Here is a 22,407-nt window from a genome sequence, read left to right on the forward strand (position 1 = left end):
TATCATTGATGATAGCCTTGAATTACCATTACTTGTAATATCAATATTGGCATAACATGTGTAAAGCTTCAGTAAATAGCTCAAGCCATCAGTGTTTTAGTAGAAAACAGCTAAAAGACATTGTAGTATGAGCCGAGTGAGCCTTGAATTACCATTACTTGTAATATCAATATTGGCATAACATGTGTAAAGCTTCAGTAAATAGCTCAAGCCATCACTGTTTTAGTAGTAAACAGCTAAAAGACATTGTAGTATGAGCCATTATATAGACAACAAACATAAAGATTTGTATCAATCTCAATGTCAGTATACATAGTCTAAGAGAAATTGCTAGAGCTATTTTGAGTGAGCATCATCACTTGTATTCAAGCTCAGCTAGGTGTAGAGTGTAGCAGCATTACACAAGAGAGTCTCCATTGGTGTGGCATCAATCTTGTTATTAATTTCATCCAATCCTTCCCTCAACTCTACAAGTAGCCCGAATAATTCGGGTGCTTCACTCATCATAGCGACATTCATTTTCTCTTCTTTTGACAATGCACTCGCATCCTTCTTTTACATCTTCCACAAACATATTTGCATCTTCACTTGAAGTACTAATATGCCCTCTTTGTGAAAGAGTACTCTTGTTTTTTTTAGTGCCTTTCACTTCTTGCCTCTCGACAACTTCCTATAGTGTCTTTTTATTCTCCTTCATGACCCTCCTACATCTCCCTTTTATTCTCCTTCATGACCCTCCTACATCTCCCTTAATAAATGAGGGCAAAGTGACTTGGCTTTTAATGTTGCTTCCTCTTCCACATGTGCCTCTTCATCATTAGATTCTACGTTGGTGTGGCATTATCACCTTTTTGTTCAATGGCTCAACACAACAATAGCTAGTGCATTTTTTTTAAAGACCTTTTATGTCACATATCATCATCATCTCTTTCGAAATCAGCTTAGAAAGCTAGCCTCGCGGGCAATTGCACCTCTTGGAAGAGCCAATTGGAAGTTACAACGAGAGCTATTAACCTTTTGAATCGGACACCCGTAGGGCATCCAAATTAGGATTTAGCAGTAAACTAAAAACCCTAATTGAGTCATAGACCCTTAGGGTTGCAAAAAAAAATTTAGAGGTCTTCATAATACTCTCCTAGGGCTATCCAATGAGCCAAGAACCACTCTATTAAGAAAGTAATGTAGCATATGGCTTTCACACCAAAAAAAACAAAATCTAGCATGAGGGTACCTTTGTTTGATGAAGCATATTTCACAAAACAAAATGAGGCCTTAGGAGGCCGCATCGTTTTTGGAGAAATGTTAAAGAGATGTTATAAAAGAAAAACTACCCTCCGGAAGGGTGCGTCAACGCACCCTCCCGGAGGGTAGTTTTTTTAAAGGCATTATCACCATCTCCCTCTTCCTATGTGTGGACCATGATAAATTTTACGGAAAAAAACTACCCTCTAGGAGGGTGCTTCGACGCACCCTCCCGAAGGGTAGTTTTTTTAAACATTTGATGTTGGTGTGCTAAAGATGGTGGTGTGAGTATTGTTGTGGTGGGATGTGAGCTTGATCATGATGGTGATTGTGTAGAGTTCAGGGGTTGTTCCTATCAAAAAATCTCATTTTGTCCATCATGTTGCTTATATAGAAAGAGTGACACATAGACTTGGGTGTGCCTTTTGAGACCTTTAGAGTTGACTTTTGTTGCTATTTTTTGGAATGATATAAATTTGGAATTAGGTTGCAAATGCAAAAGAGAGTCTAGCGAATTTTTTTGGGTCACTTTGCTATTTGGTTTTCTTGTTTGTTGTGAACTCTACACTTTTTTTGCTTATTCACAATCTTGAGAGGCCTTCTTTGGTGTGGCTTCATATTCTTGTGAATCTCTTTCAGGATAGTGAGGTCCTTTTCATTTAATATATGTATTGATGTTTCTCACGAGGATCTATGTGTTCATGTCTCCATGGTGATGTCTATGATGATGGTAATGATGATGTCTATGTGTGTATGGATGCCCTTTGTATATGATATGTGTCCTTGAATGGGCGTTAAACTTAGTGTTCTTGTTTAAAAATCCAACAGAAGTTTTGGTTCTTTTCTAGCTAGCAGTTGTTTTGTTTAAGCTAGCGAAAGCCACTTGGCTTAGGCAGCGATTGGGAGGCAGAAGTCATGTGCTCCTGAATGAATGCTTTTTAAGCTTTGTAAAATGGATTTATCTAATCAAAAGCTCTCACTTTTTGGGGAGGCATGCATGAGTTCATGAGGAGGCCTCTAAAAACCAAGCCTTGGGGGAGACGGAGACACTCATCATGCCCGCAGATTCTCATCCATCTTCAAATCAAGCTAGTGACAAAGTCGGATGTGACTATCCATGCGAGAAGAGAGCCGTGCAACTAGAGGAGTGTTTCAATATCTTGAAGACTACCTCTTGCCTCCTTCTGCAAACGTCTCCCTTAAGGCCGAGATCAGTGTCTTCAACATGAATTAATAAAGCATCTTCAACATGCCCTTGTAAGAATACACAATAGTGAGGAAGCAAGATTAACACAAGACAAAGCACTGAATTGCACAAAGAAGTGGAGAGTAAATAAAAAACTTTGATTACAAACTGATGGTTGTCCACCCACCTGTGTGCTCTGGGTAAGAAGCTCTCTGATGGCTATCTAGAGAGACTCCAGAACGGAGGATTTACAAGAGTGCTTGAACATAATGAACTCGATAACGAAATAAGGCTACCAAAGTAGTCTACCTAAGGTCAGCATAGATGCACGTCAACCACAGAGGATTTACAAGAGTGCTTGAACATAATGAACTAAGGCTACCAAATCAGTCTGCCCAAGGTCATCATAGATGCAGGTCAACCATGTCGGCCAACTCATGATGGTCCAAACTTGAATTATGCCATTAAGCGTTCAACTGACTCTGATGTGGTAGCCTAATTATTGAAGTTGGAGCTTTTACTGGGAGCTCTTCATAAGTTGATGCGTATGATGAGATGACTTGTTGCATATCCTTTGTTGTTCAGAGTGCAAGCAAGTTCTTATGGGTTCTCCATTTTTGGGAGAGGATTCTTATGGTTTACTTGCTATTGCTTTGGCTTTCACACCATTCGAGACATGGATGTGGCATAGAAGTCTCGGTGGCAAGGCTATTCTTTCCTTGATGGCCCCGGGCACCTAGATGGTTGAATTACCTGCATAATATCCTTGAGCAATAAGTAGGCTTGTAGGCACCCATTTTGGATGGATTTTATGATGTGGGGGTTGATGCCTTCATTATCTAGATTTGTTTTCTGGAAGTTGAGGGGATCTTGTGGATTTCTTTGGAATCCACACATTTTCATTACCTTCATAGAATCCTTGTACTTGCAATAATTGAGAACCCATAACTAATGAGTTGGAAGAAGATCTTGTCGGGCTATTTTGGGTTTTTGTTACAAAAGATTTAAACGAGTATTTTGCTTTCCAAGCTTTTGAGATTTGCATTGTGAGCATTGCTATGAGTGTTACCTGAACTTGACCCTTTGGTGTCGTCCTCGTTTGATGATTGAGGTTTGTTTTTAAGAGGGGTTATCGATGATGAGGTTTTTATGATAAAAGAAGTTAATTTCTTTATAGTGAGGTTGGTCGAATTGGTGGACGAGGGGCTCTCGAAGTAAAAGCTTTATCATGAGATGCTGCCGAACGTGGATGATAGGACTTCATTAGAAATGATAGTTGGAGAGGTTATTTGCTTGGACAAAAGGTTTAAAGGTTATGGAGGGTTGCCCTTGTCAGAGGAGGGTTTAATCTGTGCTCAATTTGTGTTGTTGGTGTCCACCACAGGGTATAAGAAGAAGGGACATATTCCATAGAGGCTATTGTTAGAAATAACTCCCCAAACATGTGCTTGTTCTCCTAACATTAGGGGAAATTTAGGCTCATTTTTGGGTCCTCTAAGGAATGCCACATCATCAAAAATGGGGCCATGGTAAATTTTTTGTAAATCAACTCCAATTTTTTTGGGAGGTTGCATATATAGAATCTACTCTTCAAGATCTTTCCACCATTGATATATAACATGATGGGGTTTGGACACGACCCATGGAAGATGTACAAAAAGTAGGTTCAAAAGTGATGATGTGGACCGTTTACGATAGCCTTTAAACTTGATTTTGAGGAAAATGGTATATCTTGAGCTTACCAACTCCAAATGTTTTGGAGTTTAAAATTATAAGATCTACTTTTCATGATCTTTCTAATGATATGTCATATAATGGGGTTTTAACATAAGGTAAGAAATGTTCATGACACGACCCCCATTTTCAAGGCAAAGATGGCAAAAAATCCCTTAGAGGGCCCAAATTTCCCCCAATGGGTTGTTCTTACTTTATCTCATTAGTAAGAGTCAAATGATGGGGCACATTTTTACTTTAGCCTTTTATCCTTATTTAAAGGACACAAAAGGTGCATCTTCCACTTGCCTAAATCCTCTCAATCTTCCTTGATTCTCTCCACATGTTTCCTTCAATCAAGACCATGATTATAGGCTAGATTTTGTACCTAAATCCTATAAAAAGGTTCAATGATTATTAATGGAAGCAGATCGAGTCACTTTGCTTCATCACCATGATGCTACACTGTTCTGTCAAGTTTCATATTTTATTACAGTTCTATCATGGCTAATGCACCTTATAATTCACCCTAGTTAGATTAGTGTAAGTCTTATACTAGCACATTCTTTTGCTAATTTGGTATCAAAGCAGTGTCGATTGTTCATTGCCAACAACAGCTACTCCTACCTTGACGTTGGCTGGATTCAAGCTTTAGGTGGAAGGTAAATAGCAGCAAGTGTTTAAGTGGAAACAACGGGCTCACATAGGGTGTGGCAATATCTCAATAGGTGGAGGCAGACGAACTGGGCGCATATCCTCTATTAGCCATTTTTAAAGCACATGTGCTATCTCTGCACAAGCAGCACTTATGGTTCTTTCCCTACTGTCTCTGCAATAGCACATTCTTTTGCTAATTCTTTTGACCAGTTTGTGCTTTGCCTACTACCCTTGCTATATTGAGAAAAAGTTAGACTTGACTAAGCCAAGTAATGACCGAGACTTAGAAAGTCATGTCAGTATAAAAAGTAGAGTAACTGTACTCTTACTGATAACTAGATCAAGGAAAGTTGATAATCAAACCTGATTCGCTCAAAGCGAAAAGAGACCATCTTGTTTATAGAAATTAGAATTGATGTGGATGGAGAAGTGATGTGTGGGATGTGTGGAATGATGTGGAGTGATGAGAAGTGATGTGTGGGATGTGTGGAATGATGTGGAGTGATGAGAAGTGATGTATGGGATGTGTGGAATGATCTGGAGTGATGAGAAGTGATGTGTGGGATGTGTGGAATAATGTGGAGTGATATGAAGTGATGTGTGGGATGATGTGGACTGATATGGTTGATGTGAATTGATGTGTGGATTGATGTGGAGTGATGTGGAATGATGTGAGATAATGTGAATTGATGTGAAATGATGTGGGATGATGTGAATGAATGTGGAAATGGTGTGGGATGATGTGAATGGATGTGTGTGGAAATGGTGTGGGATGATGTGAATGGATGTGTGTGGAAATGATGTGGGATGATGTGAATGAATGTGGGAATGATGTGGGATGATGTGAATGGATGTGGAATGATGTGGGATGATGTGAATAAATGTGGGAATGATGTGAATGGATGTGGAATGATGTGAGATGATGTGAATTGATGTGAAATGATGTGGGATGATGTGAATGAATATGGAAATGATGTGGGATGATGTGAATGAATGTGGAAATGATGTGGGGTGATGTGAGTGGATGTGGAATGATGTGAATGAATGTGGAAATGATGTGGGGTGATGTGAATTGATATAGAAAGATGAATGATGTGGAATAATGTCAAATGATAAGGATGATGAGAAATGATGAAGAATGATGTGAAGTAATGAGAAATGGTGAGGAATGATATGGAAAGATGAGAATTTTGTTTGGGAACTCTATTTTGTATGTGAAACCTGTTCTTTTAAAGATTGTTTTACATCAAGAATGCTGGGGGAAGCATTTTGACTATCTTGTGGAATGAAGTCATGGGGACCTAAGTGGAAATGTTGCAACAGCTGACGGAGAGTCAAAGAAGGACGTCTCGTGTGAAAAGATGCAGGGGGGAAGAGAGCTTGAGCTCTTGCAAGCACACACACACACACTCACAAAACCCTAATAGAGAACACACAAGGTGAGAGGCTGAAAATCTTCTTCTCCTCTACTCAACACTCAACACACCATATACAAGATAAGAGTACTCACAATATGAAAGGTACTCAACCAAATACATACACGGGTTCTCTATAGTGTGAACCCGACTAAATGAGCTGGCGCTATAACTATGCCAGTCTCTAGAATGGCTCACACAGCCTGTCATCCCACTGGCCGCATATCACCCAAGATCTCACCAACCATGCCAGTGGTGTAAGTGTGGGGCCTATCCCCCAGGCGGGTCATCAGTGTCCACGGCCTCACTAGACGAGCTCGATATCTCAACACTCCCCCTCGAGCTCAACTCCAAATCATGTACACCAAGTGAAGCCCTGAATCTGTGGAGCTTCTCTGTACCCAATGCTTTGGTGAAGATGTCAGCTACCTGATCCTCTGTGTTGACATAAACAAGGTCAATATCTCCTGTTAAGACCTTCTCTCTGACGAAGTGGTAGTGGACCTCTATATGCTTCGTACGAGCATGAAACACTGGGTTCCTGGCCAACTGTATATTGCTAATGTTGTCACAGAAAATGACAACTTGTCTATCCACTGATAGACCCAAATCTGCAAGTAGCTTTCTCAACCAAGCTACCTCACATGCTGCCATAGCAGCTCCTCTGTACTCGGCCTCTGTACTAGATAGAGCAATCGTAGGCTGCTTCTTGCTGCTCCAAGTCACAGTAGCACTCCCCAAAGAAAACATGAATCCACTGGTAGATCTTCTATCTGAGATACTACCAGCCCAATCAGCATCTGTGTACCCATGTACACATATCTCTGTCCCAGTCTCATAGAATAGTCCACAATGCAAAGTAGACTTCACATACCTCAGTATGCGTCTCACTGCATCCAAATGCGGTTTTCGTGGAACCTGGATAAATTGACTCACCAATCCAACAGCATAGCTCAAATCTGGTCTGGTGATCGTCATATATATCAAACTTCCTACTATGTGTCTGTACATAGTAGGATCCTCCAAGATCTCTCCTGAATCTGCACTCAACTTGCCATTCTGATCTAATGGCACAGAAATAGGCTTACAGCCTGTCATACCATACTTGGACAACATGTCCAAGCCATACTGTCTCTGCAGTAATCCAATACCATGTGGTGACCTAATCACCTCAATGCCCAAGAAATATCTGAGCTCCCCCAGATCCTTCATCTCGAACTTCTGTCTAAGCAAGATCTTTACATCAAATATCTCTGCATCATGGTCCCCCATAATGATCAAGTCATCTACATAGATGACAACAAGCACAACTCCTCTATCACCATGTCTCACATACAGCGAGAAATCTGCATTGGCTACATGAAAGCCAATAGTGACAAGATATTCAGAAATCTTGTCAGACCATGCTCTTGGTGCTTGCTTTAAGCCATACAAGGCTTTCTTCAACCTGCAAACATGCTCAGGGTGACCCTGATCCTCATAACCAGGTGGCTGCAACCTATACACCTCTTCTTGCAAATCCCTATGCAAGAATGCATTCTTTACATCCATCTGATGTAAAGACCATTGCTTTGACGCAGCCACTGCTATCACAACTCTCACCGTTGCCATCTTGGCAACTGGGCTGAAAGTGTCCTCATAATCAATCCCATATGTTTGCGCATATCCTTTGGCTACCAATCTAGCCTTGTACCTGTTTATGCTTCCATCACTGTTATGTTTAACTTTGTACACCCACTTGCATCCAATGGCTTTCTTGCCTTCAGGCAATTGCACTAAATCCCAAGTCTCATTTCCATATAGTGTATCCATCTCCTCATCCATAGCTTTCTCCCAACACACATTTCCAACAGCCTCATCAATGCAAGTGGGCTCTACAACCTGCACAACCTTTGCCATATATGCATAGTGATGTGCCACATAACCATCATATGTAAATCTCTGCACAGGGTTCTTCACTCTCCCTGATCTTCGCAGCTTTTCATTCATGGCTTCCATAGCCTTCTTTACACCAGGTGTTCTCATAGCTGGGATCCCAAGCTCCTCATCAAGGCTCATATCTGAGCCACTAGACTCTCCATCAACATGAGAATGCCCTACAGAAATGTCAGGCATACCAAGGGACTCAACCACTTTCTCTTTTCCTTTATGTGACGCAGCCTGCCACTCCATGGTCTATCAACAACAGACCCACTAGATGAGGACTCTCCTGGTCCACTCAAAGACTGTGACTGCATTCTGTGCAACCACACTTCCACTCACATCAGCCCCAACAGCTTGTTTTTCAGTAACATACCAGCTGCTCATCTCATCAAAGACAACATCCTTGCTTACCCTCAACTCACGTGTAGCAGGGTTATAACACCTGTATCCCTTTTGCTCAAGGGAGTATCCAATAAACACACATTTTTCAGCTTTCGGATCCAGCTTAGTTCTCAGCTCATCTGGCACATGCACATATGCAATGCATCCAAAGACTTTCAGATGAGACAAATCTGGTTTTCTGCCAGTAAACCTCTCCTCTGGAGTTACATCATGTATGGCTGCAGTTGGAGTCTTGTTCATGATGTATACTGCTGTAGAAACAACCTCAGTCCAATAGCAATGCGGCATATTCTTCTCTTCCATCAATGCTCGCGCAATCTCAGCAATGTGCCTGTTTTTCCGCTCAGCAACTCCCTTTTGCTGGGGAGTGTATCTGCACGTAAACTATCTCCGAATACCATTCTTCTTTAAAAATTCAGAGAACTCATTGGAGAAGTACTCTCCCCCTCCATCTGACCTTAGGCACTTTACATATTTCCCTGTTTGCTTTTCAACCAAAACTCTGAAATTCTGAAAGTGAGTGAACACCTCACTCTTCTCTTTCATGAAATATACCCACACTTTCCTTGTGTGGTCATCAATGAAAGTCACATAATACCTGCAGCCTCCCATAGATATGGTCTTCGTAGGACCCCATACATCTGAATGCACAACATCTAGTGCATTTCTGCTCACATATCTGTTACGTGGAAACACATGCTTTGTTTGCTTCCCAAATTGGCATGCTTCACATATTTTCTACATACCTTCCACTTTAAATTTTGGCAGCCCTGTCACAATTCCTTTTGTCTACATAGACTTCAATCTCTGCACATTTACATGTCCAATCCTTTTATGCCAAATGTCTGTGTCTGCAACAATTCCTGAACCATTTGCAAACATCGCAGCACTCATTTCAGGCATGTCTACATTCAACGTAAACATTCTGCCCACTCTGTTGCCTTTTGCAACCTACCTGCACTTGTCTTTGAAATCTTCAACATAACACCCATCAGGGTTAAACCGAACCTGCAAACCTTGCTCAATCATCTGGCCAACTGAAACCAGATTCTTTGTTATGTTTGGTACATGAAGTACATCTGCAAGGTACTTCACTTTGCCATCCTGCATAGACAATGGCACAGCTCCAACGTGGGCAATTGGATGAGCAGTGTCATCCCCTGTTTCCACAAAACCTGGTCTTTCCGGGTTTTTCATCTCCTTGAACCACTCCCCATGACTCGTCATGTGGTTCGAAGTGCCTGAATCCACATACCATACATTATCTTTTTGTGCTGTATCAACATTTTTTGACATGGCATTCACGACATGCTGCATAACAAACAACCTTTCATTATCCTCATTATTTCTGCTTGAGGATGCATAATTGTTTTGGTGCACTTTCCCATTTTGCATGTCAGCCTGCTTCTTATAACATTCTGCCTGCACATGTCCAGGCTTACCACAGTAGTAGCATTCACGTGCATCATTATACTGCCTTTGCCAATTTCCACGGCCTCTTTGACTCCCCCTGCCTCTGAATTTGCCTCTTCCACCTGCGTGTTGTTGTTGTTATTGATTCTGGGACTGTTGTTGTTGCTGCTGCTGCTGGCCATAATTCTGATTACCTGTTCGGCCACCTCCTTGACTGCGTCCACGGCCTCCTCTACCTCGTCCTCTTCCTGAACTCGTGTAGAAGGCCTGTTGCTCTGAACTATTTTTGCTTTGTGAAGACTATTGGTCTTCACCCAAGCTCTTCTCTTCGATAATCAGCATAGACACCAAATCTGTAAAGTTGGGAATGTTTTCCCGAGTCTGAATAGACGTCTTGAACACCTTGTGTTGTGGCCCGAGACCACGTAGACAGACTTCCACCTTGTCATCATCATCTATACTGACACACCAATAGATGCAAGGGATTCCACAATACCCTTTATCTTCAACGCATAGTCATTCACAGACATGCTCTTTTTCTCCACAGTATGAAGTTCATTCTTCAACTGTATCTTACGTGCCTTGGTATTTGTTTCATAGAGCTTTACCAAGGTGTCCCACGCCTCCTTGGGGGACTCGGCATCCTGAATATGCCCAATCATGGTGTCCTGTATACTAATGGATAGCCAATACATAACCTTCCTGGCTCCTTGGTTCCAGTCTTTAAACTCTTTCACATCTGCAGCAGTCGCATTTATATCCGGTATCTCTGGTGCCTCTTCATGCTCACCTTCTATGTAGTCCCAATAGCCTTTTCCCATCAGGAAATTCGTCAACCTGAACCTCCAAACATGGAAGTTATTCTTATCCAGCTTCTCAGCCACAATCTGTATTATGCCATCATTAGACATCTTGCCAAACACACAATTTTACCAGAAACTACACTCTAGTTTTTCGTGCACAAATGCTGTATTTTCTGTAGCGGTACTGTAGTACTCTCAAATGTCACAACGAGTGACTTTAATGTGCATACATACACCCAATGGCAAATGTAGACCTCTTTGCAGCACCCACAGTGTCTGCACAGTCAATCTGTCTTCCTGCAGTTCTTAAAACAGAGTTCTGCAGAGAATCGATGACTTACCCGCAGTGCTCAAAATTGCCTGCTTTCTGAAAAACGGAGGTCCAGACGCGCTCGAAACGCGTTTTCGGCCTAGAAAATGTAGTCCGATAGGACAGTATAGTTGCCCTATAGCTTTACTCCCGCGAAGAAAGCTCCTCAATCAGAGATCGTTGCCGGTGCCTCCCGTAGAGCTCCCGACAAGGGTGTAGTCACCAACACAAATAGGGAAGAGTAGTTGCAGCTCTTACCCTCGTACCGCTTCCTGTGGTTCTCTTGCTTGCAGCTCAGCCCTTCAAAAGCTATGGCTCGACTTTGACAAATCATGTTTGTAAAGCATTTTCATTGCATGGATGTGATTGGAAATCTAGCATATGATACTCATGAAGATTTTATCTTGAGGAATCCTTGGTAATACAATCAAATTACTAGGGGGATAGCCCTTTCCAACCCTATTACAGTGTCATTTAAAATTTAGCATTACTAACTTGTTTGGTTTTAAGCCATTTCCTCTTGTTTAATAGTATTAATAGTTTAAGTGTGTGGCAAGATTGTGCTCAACCCCGTTCAGGGCGGAGAGAGAGAGAGAGAGAGGGAGAGAGAGAGAGAGAGAGAGAGTAGATCATCAACATCAAGGCGATGTTGAATTCAATGTTGCAATTTCCAAAATGATGTAGTGCTGGATTTGAAGTTATTAATAAGGCTTTAACCTTCACTAAGGCTTAAGACATTAATGTATTTAAGAGGCATGGTGCTTCCAAAACCGAACCCGGAAAAAACTTCCCTCGTCCAGAAAGCATAGGCGATTCCTCCAGGAAAATCTTCTAACGTAGTCAAGAGCCTTGACTATCCTTTGTATTCCGACCGAACCTGCGATCACATGGCTGGATCAAAGGAGGAACTTGCACTTGGTTCATAGAGACCAACGCTTTTTCCCCCATCAAAAGAGGCACAACCATTGATTCTTTTCCATAGAACAAGGATTATCCTGTGACTTACTTCAACTATCATAACTTGAACAGAATTGAATTTTATTATAGGAATCCATCGATCCAGCCTAACCCCATCCAAATCCCATGGCTTAGCCAACCGCCCAACCACTGTATTGATAGGATCCATTATAAAAATTTGGTTATGTTTTGTCCTGGGTACCAAGGCAAAGAGTTCCTAGGCCCCCTAGTCGGCTCTCATGCAAAAATTAAATAGACACACCACTTACGCACCCAATATGAAATTGCCTTTTCTTATACTCAACTATTTCCAAAACAACATTGCAATAAAACCACAATGTTTCCAACATAATCCTCAGTATTCCAGTTCCAAGTCCAATTTCCAATCATTCGTTCCTCGACATACCTATGACATCATTGGCAACCAGAACGCTCACCACCTGCTCACTCAGGGGCATTTTCAATCGTTCCTAGCCCATAGTACCTAGGAATATAATCAAGATTTTTTCATAAAATCCATATTCCATTTATTCCTTCCTCAGCGTACCTATGGCATCATTTGCAAACAGAACGCTCACCACCTGCTCACTCATGGGCCTTTTCGATAGTTCCTAGCCCATAGTACCTAGGAGTATAATCACATAAAAACCATATGGACTCTCCGTTGAAGATCAGCTAGATCAACCAACAAGATCCATGTAAAAGAGCCATGAACTCATCCGTTGAATACCAGCAAGGCCAATCAACCAGATCCATGCCCGTGTTCAGAAAAAGACTCCAACTCGTTTTCTTCCTCGACGCACATGTGGGTATCCTGGGCGAGCGCCGAGCACCGTATGGTCAGTACCCTCTAGGTTCCTTCGCAGGGGTGACCAAGCGCTTCACTCATAGGCTGCTTCCTTGGTCCCTTATCCACTGTATCGAAAGCTTGCCATTTTAACTGAACCGAGGCTGGTTAAGACCTCGGCCGATCTTGCCACGCGATGTTGAGATATCGAGCTCGTCTAGTGAGGCGGTGGACACTGATGACCCGCCTGGGGGATAGGCCCCACACTTACACCACTGGCATGATTGGTGAGATCTTGGGTGATATGCGGCCAGTGGGATGACAGGCTATGTGACAGCCATTCTAGAGACTGGCATAGTTATAGCGCCAGCTCATTTAGTCGTGTTCACACTATAGAGAACCCGTGTATGTATTTGGTTGAGTACCTTTCATATTGTGAGTACTCTTATCTTTTATATGGTCTGTTAAGTGTTGAGTAGAGGAGAAGAAGATTTTCAGCCTCTCACCTTGTGTGTTCTCTATTAGGGTTTTGTGAGTGTGTGTGTGTTCTTGCAAGAGCTCTTCCCCCCTGCATCTTTTCATGGTATCAGAGCCTGACTTGCCACAAGCAGTTGTGCTCCATTGGAATCCATACACAAGCATGTGTGTGGCTAAGCTAAGACATAGGAGACCTTAATGGTCAAGCACGCAGATGTAGAGTAGGTTAAAGGAAATTGGAGAAGCTCTTAGCAATGAATTTACTGAAATTTGTAATTAGAAATCAGCTTTTCGGTCGAATTGTCGGTGATAGAAATTTTCAAAAGCATTTTTAGCAGGTACATATCCAAGAGATAATAATTGATGACACCCAAGGGCCGGGCAATAGTGCAACACTCATTTTTTGAATGATCCAAGGTTTGGAGAAGCAAGAAGCCATACCAAAAAGTTTGTGTATAGATTAGTTATGCTGAAAATCGTTTTCATCTACCTCCTTATGAAAAAGGTGCCTATTTGCCCAAGGGGAGAGAGAGAGAGAGAGAGAGAGAGAGAGAGAGAGAGAGAGAGAGAGAGAGAGAGAGAGAGAGAGAGAGAGAGAGAGGAGTGGAGAGGGTGCCCAAGGGCCGGGCAACAGTGCAACACTCATTTTTTGAATGATCCAAGGTTTGGAGAAGCAAGAAGCCATACCAAAAAGTTTGTGTATAGATTGGTTATGCTGAAAATCGTTTTCACCTACCTCCTTATGAAAAAGGTGCCTATTTGCCCAAGGAGAGAGAGAGAGAGAGAGAGAGAGAGAGAGAGAGAGAGAGAGAGAGAGAGAGAGAGAGAGAGAGAGAGTGGAGAGGGTGCCCATTTAGCTGTCCACACTCTTTTAATTAAAAGAGTGTGAATTATTTAATAAGTATCCAAACTCACTTATAACATGTCTGCCCATGCAATGTGGATGCCCAAACTCACTGATAACTTGTCTGGCGATATTTTAATAAAGTGTGGGCCTGCAAAATAGCAAAGCGAACTTTAGCAATCTTAAACAAAGTGTTTAGAGTTACAGATTCATGTGCACGGTTCAAGAGAGGCGTTCCTTGCCTGTAAACTAGACACAAATCTTGCAAGCAGTAAAATATTTCACGTGAAAACAATTCCAAGCATGCAAGTATGTGCATAAGAATGTTACAATCTCCCTTTCATTTAGTTATGCTGGCGGTTATTTCGGGCATAGACATTACCAACATAAAAATAGAGGAGGAATACTCCAGGACTTACTCAGCTACTGGCGGAGACAATGGAGATGGAGGATGGAGTGTGACGAGAGGACCTGCTCGCGCTAACCATCTATAAACCGCCCATCACCGCTACTCCATTCACCATCCTGCTAAATTCTACATATAAGAATCTACAAAAATCTAGATGTGGGTAATACCAAAGTTATTAAACCTTTGTTATATGAGTGTAGGGTTTGGTATTATTTTTTAGAAGAAATTAAAGGCGGAGAAAAGAAAAATGAGCTTGTTGGCTATTTTCTTGTGGGAATAGAAAGAAAAATACAAGGGAATGAAATTTGAGATTTTCCATTCACATAAAGTAAAGGCTGTCCTAAAGCATATGAAGAGGGCATGGATATTTTGAGTAGAAGAAAAGATGTTTTGAAGTAGTACACATGTCCCCCATAGGCATGGGACACTGTAGAAGTGTCCCTCTCTCTTGGGAAACACCCAAAAGCCATGTGGCAACACCATGTGCATCCCCCACACACATAACCACCCCAAACATGTAACTCAGATTTTTGCAAGAAAATTAGATGTGCAAACTACATTGTACTAGGTTTTTTTTCATTCACACACTAGGGGGGGAGAGAGAGAGAGAGAGAGAGAGCGAGAGCGAGAGCGAGAGAGAGAGAGAGAGAGAGAGAGAGAGAGAGAGAGAGAGAGAGAGAGAGAGAGAGAGAGAGAGAGAGAGAGAGAGAGAAATCACATATGGATTCCGTTGTTGACAGATTGGTCCGTAAAGGTTAAAGACTAGATTTTTGGTAAGATTCCGAATGGGCCGGATAACCCAGAACATCCAGTTTTCTTCATTTTTTCAAGTGGACATGTTTGTGGCATATTTGGTTAACTAGGAATGTCTTCATATTTGATGCAAAAGTTGGTATTGCAGCTCACATAGGCTGTATAAAAGGGCTACGATTGTGGCAAGTCTCTTCCTTGCGGTCGGCTCATTTGGTGGAGAATGACACGGCTATATATTGGATGAGGGTACTCCGAGCTACACATGTGGTTCGGAGTAATTAGTGAGGGAAATCTAGTACATCACATGGTAGCCATGTGGCCATTTGTAAAGTAATTTTTGGTAATATATCTTCTATATTGAGAGAGAGAGAGAGAGAGAGAGAGAGAGAGAGAGAGAGAGAGGAGGAGGAGGAGGAGGAGGAGGAGGAGGAGGAAGGGGGAAGAAGTTTTCTTTTTTTTTTTTTTTTGCGGGGGGGGGGGATTCAACTTCAATGGCCAATAAAGTAAGGCCAATGATGATGATGCACTAGGAGATTGGAGTGTGTGCTACTTCTTTGAATTTTGAGAATTAAAGAGTGGGGGAGATTTGAGAGGAACAAGGACAGGAACCTAGTACGTACTAAGTCTGAGAGCACGAAAAGTTGCGTGGCACTTACACAAAGTTTGTGAGGTGGATGGGAAGATAACACATCTATAATCTAGCATCACCATGAAGAGAAAAAACAAACGCAATTGTTACCCAAACACTAAAAAAAGGGCAAAAGTGAATTTAAATTGTGAACAAACACATAGACAATCAAAAGAGACCATCATCCATGTTTGAAAATAAAGGAAAAGCAAAGGGGGGAGCTTTTCAAGTTGTGGAGAGAGAGAGAGAGAGAGAAGTATGCAAGGTATTTTAGAAAAAGTGCAAAAACTTCTCTCAAATTTTAACTAGTATTGTAATCGAAAATCTTCAAAAAGTTTTTTCTTCTACAACCTCTCAAAAAAAAAATCGAAATTTGAAACCTTCAAATTTATTTTTTAAAAGATGTTCTTCAAAATTAAAAGTTGCAGTTACACCAAACCTTCAAAATTTATTTTTTTACTGCAAAACCCTCTCTTTGATTCGAGCTCCATTCCCCTCTGCTACCCCATCTGTGTGTGTGTGTGAGAGAGAGAGCTCACTGATCAATTACCTATTGGTTTAAGGTACTAATTATATGCCTGCCCAGTGAATTGCACTATTACGGGTTGCTAATTGCATGCCTGCCCGGTGAATTGCACTATTATGGGTTGCTAATTGCACAGTGGAGTACATAATTGTGCGTTGAAATTCTCCTTTTGAAAGGACGTTTTTGCTTCCATTTTCTCAGGTTTGTTATGATTACCTCATATACAGTTTTTGGACTAATCTGTCGGGTTTCAGGCCAGAACTGTAGTTTACATGGTTAGCTAATGCTTTCATCGTTTTATTTTGTGGGCAGAGCACTAACTTTTGCTTGGTTTTCTCTTCCTTTTCAGCTTTTAGGGTTTCTGGTGCCATTGTCGGTGTAAGAAAAGCCCTTCTATCACACAAAGCAACGCATTCCATTCATAATACATGTGATAGTACATCTATCAGGCTACTGAATCTTTGCTGCAAAACCCTCCCGTGTACATCCTTCATCAAGCAAATAATCAAACAAGCAGGTAGCCATGTCACCCTTGCAGCACAAGCTGCGGCGAGCTTTGGGTTCTTTCAAGGACCAGACGAGCATCGGCATAGCCAAAGTTGCAAGCAATGGTGTCCCGGATCTAGAAGTCGCCATGGTGAAGGCCACCAGCCATGTTGAAGCTCCCATTGAAGAGAGGTATGTTCAGGAGATTCTCCACCTTACTTCCTACTCAAGGGGCTATGTGAATGCATGTGTCACAGGCCTTGCCAAGCGCCTGGGGAAAACTCACAACTGGGTTGTGGCCATCAAAGCCCTCATGTTAACGCATCGCCTCCTCCGTGATGGCAACTCCTCTTTCGAGCAGGAACTCCTTTATTGCAGTCGCAGTGGTGTGAGGGTGCTTAACCTTTCTAATTTCAGAGATGATTCTCATTCCCATGCATGGGATTACTCGGCTTTCATCCGCACTTATGCTCTCTTTCTGGATGAGAAGCTAGATTACAACGTAGCTGCTGGAAATTCTCAACCTGTGAGAAGATCTTCCGATGGTGGTGGTGGACGTGGGAGTGCAAGCCGTGATGTCTATGGCTATGGCTATGATGGGCGGAGAGACAATGGCTATGATGACCGTATAGCTGATGTCTATGATGACCGGAGAGATGATGGTTATGATCATGACAGTCGAAGGTATGGAACAGAGCAGACAAAAAGAAACACATCAGTCATCAAGGACATGACACCTCAGGAACTTCTTCAAAGGATTCCCCTTATGGAGCGGCTGCTGGAGCGCGTATTGGCTTGCCGACCTACCAGTGCTGCAAGAATGAATCGCCTTGTTCAAATTGCTCTCTATCCTGTCCTGAGGGAAAGCTTTCGGCTTTACACTGATATCTGTGATGGTTTGGCCATAATCTTGGATGCTTTCTTTGATATGGACCATGCCAACTGTGTGAAGGCATTTGACATCCACACAACAGGGGCCAAACAGATGCAAGAGCTGGCTGCTTTTTATGGATCTTGCCAAAACCTGGGAGTTTGCAGGTCTTCGGAGTACCCAGTTGTGCAGAAAATATCTGAGAATCTTCTTGACACCATGGAAGATTTTCTTAAGGACCAATCTGAAGCATCTTTGCACCATTGCGGGGAAAATAGTTTGGAGCCAAGGCCCAAAACCCCACTCAGAGAGCCAGAAGTGGATGATACCAGCAATGATGTTAATGGGATGAAAGCCTTACCAGCCCCTCCTGTATGCAATGAACCAGATTCTGTTATACAAGCTTCAACCTTGCAGAAACAGCAGAGTGAACCAGACCTTCTAGGATTTGATAATGATACAATTTCTGCTGAGGAACATGGAGACAGGCTTGCATTAGCGCTATTTTCTGACACAGGTTCATCTCAGGGCAGCGGCAGCCAAAGCAGAGGAACACAGGGCGGCAATGGAGTGTCACTCAGAGACCGACCACTTGCTGGATGGGAACTTGCTCTTGTGGAATCATCCAGTGAGCTTTCTAAACCTGCTGCCAATACCCTTGCCAGAGGGTTTGACAACTTGCTCTTGGCTAGCATGTATGATCAAGCCTCTGCCAATCAAAAGATGGCTTCAACAGTGCCTTCTGGAAGTGCGAGCAGCGTGGCACTACCAGGGCGCCCTGCGTCTTCGTTTTTGGCATTGCCTGCACCTGTGACACAAGCTGGAGATGACCCTTTTGCAGCGTCTTTATCTGTCCCGCCGCCACCGTATGTGCAGATGTCAGACATGGTGCAGAAGCAACGACTGCTGGTGCAGGAGCAGCAGATGTGGTATCTGTATCAGCGAGATGGCATGCAGGGCTACAATGGCCTAATGAAGTTCTATAATCATGGCTACAATAATTTTTTCCAAACTTCTCAACCTGTTCCCTACTATGGGAGAACTTATTATTAGAATCTTTTTTTTTTTTTGGGGGGGGGGGGGGGTAAAAGAAGGATCTAAGCTATGTGTAGAAGAGTTATGGATGTCAGATGGGCATGCTGATTCCTATGTATTATGGACATTCCTTTTTTTTGCAGTTATTTGACCTATGCTTTGTATAAAGGTCTTTTGGGTTGCACTCTTTCTAAAGCATGCATATACATTACCTCCCTAGATGTTTCTTACAAAAAGTGAATAACATCCACTTCAAAAGAAGACAAAATTTACAATTGCTTATATTAAATATATGGCATCTAGCTTTTGTGGAATAATTCTAACCTTCTAAAATGCAAGAATAAGCCATATAAATAGTATGACACCAAATCTACCAATTTCAAAAGTTCAAAAATCATTTTACACCCCTCCACCACCAATTAAAATTCAATGAGTTTGACCAAAATCGTTGAATGTCCCAAGAAACTCTAATCCTCACAATGTCTCGTTGAAAGGTAGTATCCCTAGAAAGGGACATGTCAAATTTCACACCAGCCCCTAAATGGGTATGTTCGAGGCACGTGTGTGTGTGTGTGTGTGTGGGGGGGGGGGGGGGGGGGTTTCTACAGAAAAGAAGAATTCAAATAATAAATAAGGGCTCTTGTGGTGTAATGAGCAAAAATTGCATATGCTTAATGAAGCCTTCTTTATTTAAAATGGATGGCCATAGAACAAAAGGAGGGAAATCAACTCACTCTTTCTATTAGCTATACAAATAAAAAAAGTTAATAAATGATAAAGATTGCAAAAAATGCCCATCATATTGAAGGCATAGGGCCACTACACAGGCCTAGCATCGAGGAGCACTTGCACTTGCAAAAGCACCCACAACCAGACCCTAGTTGCCAACAATAATGAGGGTGGCAAAACTATTGTGTGTGTGTGTGTGTAGAGAGAGAGAGAGAGAGAGAGAGAGAGAGAGAGAGAGAGACTAATGAAGTCTTGTTTGTCTGAGAGCACTAGCAATGAAGTGTACTAATTAACACAATTAGACACATATTTAAGCAAATAAAATGCAAACTTGAGATCAATGTTATTATTCTCTAAATGCTTGGCTTAAAATCATCAAGGTTGTATAAGTAAATAGTGAAGCTTCATGCACACATAGAGGATGCAATTACTATAGAGAGGTATGGTATATTTATATGAAAAGATTGCATTCCAAGAAAATTGTTTGGTTTTGTATTATTTCCTAACGACTATTCTACTTTGCAAGATTTGTAGCCTCCACCATCTTTTGCTTATTAATGGAAGTGTCATCAAAGTTGCTTATCAATGGAAGTGTCATCAAGGTTGGTTTACATGGTGTTCTTGGATTCTTACTTGGGGTGTTTCGTTTGGTATTAGAGCATAAATTATTATTTTTTTCGGAAAGAGACTTCTATTAAGTATGAGAAAAACATACAAAAATCACAGCTATAAGCCGGAAAAGAATAGAATCACCCCAATATGTAAGGTGATTTCAACCACTTAGGAGCATCATGATGCCATGTAAGACTTGTGGTACTAGAGGAAAAGAAGATGCCATGGTCCCACTCCCGCATAAATATCATGCGCTTCGCCTGCGCAGAACGAGAGGGCCCCTGAATGCGAGTCCAAGTAGCCATACGAGTATGGATGATATCACCCCATATAGTCCTAATGCAGTGAGACCCAAAAATCTGGACACCCTCAATAACCTACGTGCATCTAGCTCTCTAGATCTGCCATGCGCTGTAATACTGGCAACAATCTCCCACTGGTGTCGATCCTCTGTCGTCTGGGGGGACATCCAGCAATAAACCATGCTGGGCAAGCAATACCTGGAATCTATACCACTGCCCTCATAAAAAAGCTGCGGACTGGCCTGGGAGAGCCAAGCCATTGCCCCCCAAATCACATGCATGGCTCAGCCACTCAATTTGCCAATAAGTTGGGCTACAGAACCCCAAATCTTCTGTGCAGTGCTACATCCCCATAAACAATGTTGTACAGTCTCAGAATCTGTTGCACACCTAGGACAGGAAGGTGCTGTACCGAAAACCGATCTCCATTGATTGGTGGGGAGACCACCATGTAAGAATAACCAAAAGAAATGAGAGTTCTGGCTTCTTTTGTATGAGTGCCAAAGTCTATGCCAATATCTGCGTTGTATCACTGGAGAAATATCATAACTCTCCCAATGAGGCCTGAGAGTAGGGATCTTATGCATCATTCGAGTAAGGAGAAGTCTGGCATTCCGGGGACAGTGAAACTGAAAAAAGGAAGGCTTTTCAAAGGATCGAAGGCATCAATCCACTCCCACTCTCCTGGATCCCACTCAAGATATCTGATAGGACTGCCACCATGTAGCCACAAACACCAAGAGCCATGAGTCACTATCTGAGGAGGAGGGTCAATGAACCAATGCTTCCCCGAACGACAAACAATCCTCACTAGACTAAGCCTAGTATCTGGGATGATCTCCTCCATACTACATCTCCTCAATCTCCCGCCAGGCATGATAGAGTAAATGATGCAATCTGTAGCCTCCTGACCCCCCGGGAGAGCAATGACCTGCAGAGGTATGCCTATCCTCGAAAAAACTCCAAGTCAACTCAGATGATAGTCTCCGTGAAAGGTCCCAGAAAGCCACTCATGCATCAATCTAATAAATACGAATGCGAGAGCCCCTAAAATGCTGAATGGATGTAGCTCTCTAATCCTTCGAAAGACTCTTAAAGGTCTTCCAAGCAAGAACTATGTGTGCACATCTCTCCCATCCCTCCTGTGACCATTGCATATAACGAGATGCACCAAGTGGTTGACCAGCCTCATCCCTAATGAGCTCGTTCCATATAATAGGTTGTCAGTCAGCCTCATCCAAAGACCTAGGAGGCCTTTGTCGCAAAAAAGATCTCATGCTTCTCCATGCTCTGACAATGGTTGCAATAAGACGGGAAGATGGTGCCCTGAAATCAACCTCTGTGAACAGAAAACGTGTGCTGGGCATCCAGTCTCTCCCGACCTTGGGTGTACATCCGAAAATTTGAGACAAGAAAAAATCCTTTCAAGACCCAATGCCTGGTAGGAAACCAGTTTGCAAAGCAATGCCCTGCACTGAACATCTAGATCGATAATATTCAAGCCCCCCTCTCATTTGGGCTAAATAACTGTGAGCCAAGCGACCCTAGCACGAGTGTCTGAGGTGCCATCGAAACACCGACCAAAGAAAATTGTGGATCAATCTCCACGCAATTGGCCAATGCACACACAAGAGAAGCACCAACAAGAGGCAATAAACCAAGATGAGGCAAGCAATACCTGATTAGCCACCAAAGCTCTGGAAGCTAAATCTAATCTCCTGAAGCTCAAATGGAGGAGCTTCTTCTGGATACTCATAATAAGTATCGGAGCAAACTGCTGTTCAGGAGAAATATCAATCCCAACTTGGCATCCCAAATATCTAGCAATGCATCCTTTGTTGATCCAAGTAAAACCAAGCTCTGCACCCTAAGCAACTCTTAGTGAATCACCCCAAAACCAACAAATTTGTGCTAATTAATGAGTGCC

At 42.3% G+C, this 22,407-nt stretch overlaps 1 pseudogene across 1 annotated transcript; it reads left to right on the plus strand.

Moving 5' to 3' along the window:
• The first annotated feature begins 16,383 nt into the window (after positions 1 to 16,383).
• Positions 16,384 to 18,983, plus strand: LOC147605051 (putative clathrin assembly protein At4g32285 pseudogene; annotated as a pseudogene). Its single transcript, XR_015265257.1, has 2 exons — positions 16,384 to 16,646; positions 16,795 to 18,983. The product of XR_015265257.1 is annotated as a putative clathrin assembly protein At4g32285 pseudogene (transcript).
• The last annotated feature ends 3,424 nt before the right edge of the window (positions 18,984 to 22,407 follow it).

The sequence above is a fragment of the Cibotium barometz genome, chromosome 60 (assembly GCF_041138505.1).
Source record: "Cibotium barometz isolate CiBa-2024 chromosome 60, ASM4113850v1, whole genome shotgun sequence".
Lineage (NCBI taxonomy): Eukaryota > Viridiplantae > Streptophyta > Polypodiopsida > Cyatheales > Cibotiaceae > Cibotium > Cibotium barometz.